Genomic DNA, 9,127 nt, shown 5'->3' with positions numbered 1-9,127 from the left:
GTGTTGGGATGCTTGTTGTCCAGCCTCACATACTTGTACACATTTAATCTCCTGAGGTAGCCTTGGACTCTATTATTACAGTGTGAGGAATTGATATATTTAAACAGAAATTATATATTTATAAGGGAACCGTGTTTTGTTCTGTGAGATAACACCATGGTCCTGACTATGCTGCAAGTAAATTCTTTTTCCCATAAGTGGAACTTATGGTCTTGTGGGTCCCTTCCAACCCAAACCGTTCTATGATTCTATGTAACAAGCACTGACATAGCAGTACTAGTAAAGGGTACATGTGGCAACCAGGCACAGACTCAGAAGTGAATGATCCAAATCGTTTAATGCAGGTTCTCGCATAACTTATATACATTCACAAGTTTCCTTTTTTAGCTTTCCCATCCATCCTCACAGCTTTCCCATCTGCCTTTACATGTCAACAAAGTATTCCACAAACACTCGTTAACCACGCATACAGGTGCTTATCCAGTCAAAGCCATGGGCCATTTCTTTTGCTTTTCTCTTGTTCTAGAGATGTCCTTGGTTGTCAGCCTTGCTTTCTCATGATGTTTATCTTGCTTCACAGCTGCTGCTCTGAATAGTCTTTCTTGTATTTCCACAGGTACAAATTCAAAAAAGGAAAGATTTCTGTTTGAACAAAAAAAGAAGATCTATGGTTAATCCTCAGCTGCATTTGTGTGCTGAAGCAATAAATTCCAATATATATCTAGATCACTTTTTTAGTATGTATGCCTGATGTGTGTTATTGAATTCTAGTCTTATTGTGCAAATATATTCTGCTAACTGTCCTCCCCTTGTTAACATTATGAATCTCTTCAAATTTATCTGCATCTTCTTAGTTATTGCTTAATGTTGAGAGATCTGAAAGATGTGAAATTGACACAGGGTCTACATGTTTCCAGTTATGATAATAGAGAAGCCTGCAGGACTGAGACCTAACACACTGTGGCTTTGGTTTGTGACAGCTAACTCTTCTCAAGTAAAGGAACAAGCAAGAATGACTTCCCACGTATGCAAGTAGGACAACGATTCAAGGTTAACTCAGAGCGAGGTGGTAACGTAAGTGTATCTGAAAAGGTAAGAGCCAAAGTGCTTTGTTGCCTTAAATGACAGCAGGAGAAACTAAATTTACATCCACAAGGATGTACAGAGTTTGAACTAGTTGGACATATTGTGGCATATTGTTTTTTTTCATGGAAAATATAAAGAGACTGTTTTCCCTGGCAGATTTTCTTTTGGACCATTGCTCTCCAAACCATCAAACTGTCACTCATACTTTTATTTTAAGATAGTATTTAATGGAAGATAAGTGTGTTTGCCTATAGCTTATTACAGCATGGGATCATACCTGTGATTCATTTAGGTAGAAGAAATAATGAAAAGTGCTAGGTACTGAGAGTTATTTTTAAGCACAGTAGGATCATTTTTCTATTGAAAAAAACACTGAAGCCATCTTCTGAATGACAAAAATAGAGAAAGTACTTCACTAGAAAATCTCCGTATTTATAGGTGCTGGCAACTACCAGCAAAGACAAAATGCAGTCATAATTATATTACAAACTCTATCTTGATGTGGGTTCTATAAATCTTAACAGTTAATCAATATATTTTTTTATATTTTTGTGTACTGGAAACTGGAAAGTATTATTTTTTTTTGAGGTCACTGAATTTATTCATGCCTAAGGTGAAAATTTATTTTAAGCACAGTGAAAAAATTTGTAACAACAAGTACATGCTTGTATAGCACTACAGTCATTTAATTTAGCTGATGGGTAATAACTTTCTTGATAAAAAAGTCAGATTATATAAATCTGCTAATGAGAATTCATATCACTCCTTGAAGAAGGCAATTTATTTCAGTTTAGGATTATTATTTTTTCTTTGGATTACTTAAAATGCAGATCTTCAGAAATCAGAACTGTTTTGAAGAAATTACACTATAACTGAAATATTCAGAATAAATACTTCTCATAGCATTTCAGACTCCTTCTGGAATGCTTAAAGTTTAAAGAATCCTTAAAATCCCCACTTATATATAACAAGTCAGATAAAACAGATTTTTCATACTGTAATATTAAAATATGAAGTTAAATTTATAATATCTCAAGTTCCTGTCAAATATATTGGCAGCATATATTGCTATATTTACTTAGGAAAAGCACTGAGATTGATTATAATTAGTTTTATTTTTTCTCTGCGTATCTAAATATAAACTCATGACTATGGAAAACAAATATATTGATTCAACTGTGTAGCTATTTTTGAAGAATATGACAAATACTGAAGGGTACGTGCCTGTTAAGTCTTAGAAGTATGTAGAACAATAGATTTAAAATCATACTGATAGACTAATTAATATTCCAGGAGTTTCCCTGACTTTCTCCAACATAATTTTTCCTTATGTAGTGTAATACCTGCCTACTGAGGAAAAGAAATCTACTCGGAAACCTTTTACACATTTGAAGACCTGTATCAGGAATACTCTCTTTTTCTAGCTGAACAAATCTGATTCTTTCGCTTTCCCAGGTTTTCCAACCTTGTGCCACAGTTCTTACTGATTGCTTAACTGACTTCATGGATTCATCTCAGTATGAGTACACTGTCCTCATACTGGCGTGGAGCAGAACAGAGGAATGCAGCACTGGAAATAGAAAAAATACATTGTGTAAAATGTATCATTTGCAACAATCCTAGAGTGACTGTATTTCACCTATAAAATGATTCACTTCCAAAATAATTCAAAATAAGTAGCTTTATTCTAAAAGTAATTGTTCCAATGATGTCAATAAAGTGAGGTGTAACTGCTATGCTCTAATAAAAAATTGAATTTTACCAAACTGAATGAGGTCCTCTTACACAGCACCAGGACAGTCTATCCATGAAGTTTATTAGAAAGAGTTAATTATAAAGTTTCCTGCTTGTAGAAGACTTTCTACTGAGATGTATGATGTCAATGCATTTTCATTGACTTTTGGTTGTCAGGAGGGAATGTAAGAAACCAAGGAGTAATATGATAGAAATAATCCCTGACCATTTTCTTTTGGAGATGCCCATGAGTTCCTTTGGTATCCGATGTTATTGGCTAGGACATCTGCATGGCAATGTGGCTTACTTCATTTTAGATGAATTGTCCAACAATTCATTTAATTCAGTTCAGCTGAAACTGAACCGAGTCTCATATGAAAGAATTTCACACATCTCTGGAACAGGTTGCCTAGAGAGGCAGTTGATGCCCTGTCCCTAGAGACATTCAAGATCAAGCTGGGTAGGGCTCTGAGCATCCTGATGAAGCTGTAGATGTCCCAGTTCATTGCAGGGCAGTTTGACTATTTTACCTTTAAAGGTGCCTTCCAACTCAAATGATTCTATGATTCTGTGGTTTCTATATTCTTAATGATTAAATTAATATATTACTAATTATGAACCACTGGTAAATTCTATAGTTCACTTGGTCCCTTGAAGAACTCGTAAGTCTGGTAGGACATATTTATCAATGCTTTTCACAAGCTGTTTTTATGCAGAACAATTTCTGTTGAGAGTCATGTCTTAATTCTAGAGAAGCTGAATCCACAACTATCAGCAAGGCCAGTGTGAGCATTCTGGCAGAGGAAGACTCTTTAGATGAAGAATTGTTGCAGCCAGCATAGCAGGATAAAGCCAGTATGTAATTATTCAGAATTAATGAAGGAGAAAGAAAATGGTAGCTCCATTTAAGGAAACATCTTCTGTGAAAAGCACCCCGTCCTAGATACAGTTTCTTTCCAATGAGGAAGTCAGATTTGGCCTTTTGAAATACAGCAGCTCTTCCTGCTGTTACTTCTACCCTGGGCATTTTGCTTTATGAGGTATTTAAGTTGTAGTGACACTAAACAAATTCTTTCATCCATCTAAACAAATTCTACCCTCAGAAGGATCTAGTATGTGTTTCGAAAGTATTTCTTTGTTGTTGTTTTCATGCTCCTGAAAAGGATTGGCTGCACTACAAGTATCACTACAAACACAGGCAGCTTACAGAGAGTTAAACCTGCTTTGGTGGTCTCCTTCAAGACCAGAGGAGTTTGAATCCATTCCCCACAGTATAGTTTTTAATAAAACTTTCATCCCTTTCTTCCTCTCATGTCCCTCATATGCCTGTTCAATCACAATTGAAGTGTTAGAATGCCCACTCTGAAAGACATAGAAGCAATACACTGAAGTTCTTGAAAAGGCACCTTCTGCATTTTTTGGATGACTTCTATAAATAAGTGATTTAAAAGAAAATTCTATTCCTGATTTAAAAGACAAATGAGATCATTGGCATGTTTGGGGATGTTGAGTATATCAATGTATTAAATATCTGTCTTCAGTGAATAATTACAAGAAATGATACCCCCAAAAACTTGCTCAGATGATTAGATAGGTTTTTGGAGTTTGAGACAATACTGAGCTCGGCCATGAGTTCTTAAACATGCCAAAACTCAGCAGTGTCTGGGTATAATCAGAGTCATAAAGCAAGAGCTTTTGAAATTCAACTGGTTAAAAATTTCAAGACCAATGAGAGATGGTTTTCATAACTTTGCTTTTAGTTTCAGTAGCCTACACTGCAGTTTGAATTTTGTTCTGAACCTGATCCTTAGATGTATGTTTCAGTAATGTTAAGGAAAGAATCGTGAGAATGAAGTATTTGTTAATTTAATCAGTGTCTTGTCTATTGTAATAGCATAGGAAAGGATGGCATTTTGAAAGCAGTATCACTCCTCTCTGTAGAGGAGATTCCAAGGGAAGTTCTCCAGTTGTAGGCAGAAGAGGTGAAATATGAGTCTGATGTCTTTTGTGTTTTTTCCCTAACTTCATATCAATAAAGCACTGATGTTTTACCACCTCATTTAGTTCAAAGTGAATGTAATGGCCACTGATGTATTTTGTTTGAGTGTAATAGCATAGCCAAATTTGGTATAAAATATATGTTCTTCAGGAACACAGGGAAGGCGATTAACTTAAGAAATGTGAAATGAATTGTTATACAACAGGCATGTTTAAAAACCACCACATTTTTTCACAGACTACTTAAATGTGTTTATGTGCAAAATAATGTGGCCTGATCATAACTTACTGCAGTAAATTCACATATTCTGTGACACTAATTTAGCCAAACCTTGTAACATTCTCATAATTAGGAAATGCAATTAACTCAGTAGTTTATGAACAACTAAACACAGATATAAAGATCATGGAAAATAATCTGTTATAGATCTACCATTTGATATGCTAAAACTTGATCAAGATTTTAATTGACATGTTAGAATTTCAGTTTCTGAGATCTGTATAATAAAGGCAGCAGAAACTACAAGACTTTAATTGCAGTCAGGCCATTGAACATGCTTCAGAAGATATACTTACTACTTCAGGTTAAATAGGTTAGATAGGAAAAAAAAAAAAATCAAAACAAGCAAGCAAACAAAAAAACTGCAAAACCCCAGAAAGCAATGTGACAGTTTTCTAATAATCTTAAAATAAAATAAAACAAAAACTACAAAACAAAACACATGAAAAGACCTGACTTTTAACAACACATATACTTTTCATTTAGAAAATGTGTGACAGTGTGATGTTTTGTCTCACATTAACTTGATTTATTGTGTAACTTAAAGTACTGCGGCTTCACATGGTCCATGAAAAATTCTAATATAAGCACAGATGTCAGTAACAGAAATGACAAGAGTACAGAATGCTTGCATAAGAACATCATATGTAGAAAATGAGAAGGGACATTATGACTTTTTGTTCAGGCTTCTGCAAAACACAGGAGGGTAGTAGGTTGGGGGGAACAGTATTTTTGTGCCATAGTCATGCAGGCACCTTCGAAGGTATGCAGCCTCTGCAGCCAGCTCAGGCCAGATGCAGACAGGATACTTTTCGCATATTTTCCAGTGCTACTCTACTGAGTAAGCATCTCAGTTAACAGTGATAGGATATTTTACTGTTTATACAATAGCATTGACCAAAGCACTTTTCCAGGAGGAGAAAAGTTGAGCAAATCTCAAGATTAGCAGTTATATTGTCAGGAAACTGTACTAGCAATTGATATGAAGATGCATGGAGCACTTCCTCAGCTAGTGTTGCCATCCAGTTTGAGACACTGTGTCCCAGGAATGTGAGAATTGTAGGTCAGGAACCTAATTTTTGTCTTTCCTTCATGGTTTTTAAATTATGTAGGTAAGACCAATGATTTGGTCCCGCTTCTAGAATGTTGTTCAACATTTATTCCAGGAGCTTTTAGATGAATGAACCTTCCAAGAAAAGCTGCGTGGGTGTTCAGTTCTGACAGATCTCAAGCAAAAGTTAAGCTCTATGACTCTTTTACACTAATTGCATAACAATCAGCTTCAAGAGGTAGTGACCAAACAGAATAGTCCAGGTCACAAGGATTGCTCCTGTCTAAATGCAATGGAGGTATTACTTTGACATTACTACCCACAAATGCAAATCCTAGAGCTGGCGTTCACACTTCTAAGCAAGTGTCTAAAGTACAAAGCTATTGAGAAGGTTGTAAGGTGCATCATCATTTTCTGTTATGAAAACTGTTGGCCATACTAAGAGTTAAACTTTAGGTATTTCAGAGTGGATTAGTGCAACTAGATAGTCTGGATCCCATGTAACTACAGCTACTGTTTCTGTACATTTCCACTGCCAATAGAAAGAGGTGGATACTTTGGCACTCTGAATCATCTTCCAGAGGCCCCTGAATTTCCTAAATGCATTGGATGAGGGAGTCGACTAGAAATACTGCATCTTACCTAATGGGGTTAAGGTATAATTGAAACCTTGTTTACCATACCAATGAATATAAGGATAGTGAAATCTGTCCCTTCCTTTTACTCCAGGATTCTGTACCTGAAATATAGATAGATTTTCACCAAGAATATATGCTGTGTACAGCAAGCATTTTGAATAGCCTGATTTTTTTTACTTTTGGGACAAGAGGAAAGAGACTGTAAAAAATAACAGGATTTATAATGTGGTTACTTGACCTCTCAGTCCAAAGCCTACTTGAAGCTTTTAAGGTTTTTCAATCAGTATGTTTGGAATCAGGCCACTAATGACTCGGAGAAAGGGAATTTGGAAACGAAGCTTGTTTGGTTGTGTTTTACTTAAATCTAAGTAATATTTGATGCAAATTAATACTCATTAGTATATCTGGCTGCTGCAATATGACTTTGTGCCAGGAGGATTTTTCTGTCAAATAGCCAGTGTACTGAAAGAATGAAGTATTCAAAATTCAACTACAAGTACCTAGTGAATTTAAAGACAGGGAAATGTGATAGATGTGCTAGGGGAGAATATGCACGCAGGAACTTCTATCAAGTTTCTTTCTTTTGACCTCTTCCATAAATTTCACCAAATTAAAACAAAATAAGAAATCCTATCTCTGTATCACATCTTCATTGAGAAAGTACCTTTTGTTCTTTAAAGAAAGTAATATTTTAATCATGAAGCTACATATGGAGATCCCACTTGGATAAGGAGGCATATACTAAAAGATTCTCTTCATGCATTCCCATTCTACTGACCAACTGGAACTCTAGGCTGTCTTTCTTTTTATAAGTTGGATACATTTTAAAAATCAATTTTGATTGATGATTTGTTTATTTACTTCCTAATTAACACCATTAAATCATTGGCATTCTCCAGCACTACAAAGGACAAAAAGAGTGACAAAATTCAACAGTGTCCTAGAAAACACTTTGAATCCATACATTAAACTATTTTAATTTAATTTTTATGCTCTCTACAACTACACAAAAGGAGTTTGTGGTGGCAAGGTAGGTGTCAGTCTTTTCTCTTGCATGACTAGCAGTAGAACTAGAGGGAACGGCCGCAAGTTGCACCAGGGGAGGTTCGTGTTTGATATTAGCAAAAATTTCTTCTCCAAAAGAGTGGTCAGGTTCTGGAATGGGCTGCCCAGGGAGATGGAGTCACCGTCCTTGGAGGTGTTAAGAAACATTTAGATGTGGTACTAAGGGACATGGCTTAGTGGGGAAATATTGGTGATAGGTCTTTTCTAGTCTTGGTGATTGTGTGATTTAAAAAGCATAAGATGTCATTTTAATGCTTTTCTATTTTAAAATGTTTTTAAGGATTAGGCTTGAATTTTATATCCTACTAGCAGACTCTGTACAGTAAATACACCAGTGGCATAAGGAAGGAAATTCTGAGTCTATATTAGATCACTGTTCTGTAATTTCTTTCCTCTCCTCTCCTCTCCTCTCCTCTCCTCTCCTCTCCTCTCCTCTCCTCTCCTCTCCTCTCCTCTCCTCTCCTCTCCTCTCCTCTCCTCTCCTCTCCTCTCCTCTCCTCTCACAGAATCACAGAATGACCTGGGTTGGAGGGGACCTCAAGGATCATGTAGTTCCAACCCCCCTGCCTAGCAGGGCCACCAAACATACACCTTTACTAGATCAGGTTGCCCAGAGCCTCGTCCAACCTGGTCTTGAACACCTCCAAGGACGGGGCATCCACAACATCCCTGGGCAGCCTGTTCCAGGACCTAACCACCCTCCTAGTAAAAAACTTCCCCCTAACATCCAACCTAAATCTTCCCTCTTTTAACTTAAAACCATTTCCCCGTGTCCTGCTATTATCAGCCCTTATGAAGAGTTTACTCCCCTCCTGGGAGTAAGTTCCCTTCAGATATTGAAAGGCTGCAATGAGGTCGCCCCGCAACCTTCTCTTCTCCAGGCTGAACAAACCCAACTCCCTCAGCCTGTCCTCATAGGGGAGGTGCTCCAGCCCCCTGATCATCTTCGTGGCCCTCCTCTGGACCCTTTCCAAAATCTCCATGTCTTTTTTGTACTGAGGGCTCCACACCTGAACACAGTACTCCAGATGGGGCCTCACAAGAGCAGAGTAGAGAGGGACAATCACCTCCCTATCCCTGCTGACCACCCCTCTCCTGATGGAGCCCAGGATCCCATTTGCTTTCCGGGCTGCCAGAGCGCACTGCTGGCTCATGTTAAGTTTCTCATCTATCAGGACCCCTAGGTCTTTCTCTGCCGAGCTGCTCTCAAGGACAACTCCCCCCAGCCTGTACAGGTGCCTGGGGTTCTTCCGGCCCAAGTGCAAAACCTTGCAC

This window comes from Phasianus colchicus, chromosome 2 (assembly GCF_987193195.1).
Source record: "Phasianus colchicus chromosome 2, bPhaCol1.hap1.1, whole genome shotgun sequence".
NCBI classification, from domain to species: domain Eukaryota; kingdom Metazoa; phylum Chordata; class Aves; order Galliformes; family Phasianidae; genus Phasianus; species Phasianus colchicus.
This window is presented reverse-complemented; position numbering follows the sequence as displayed.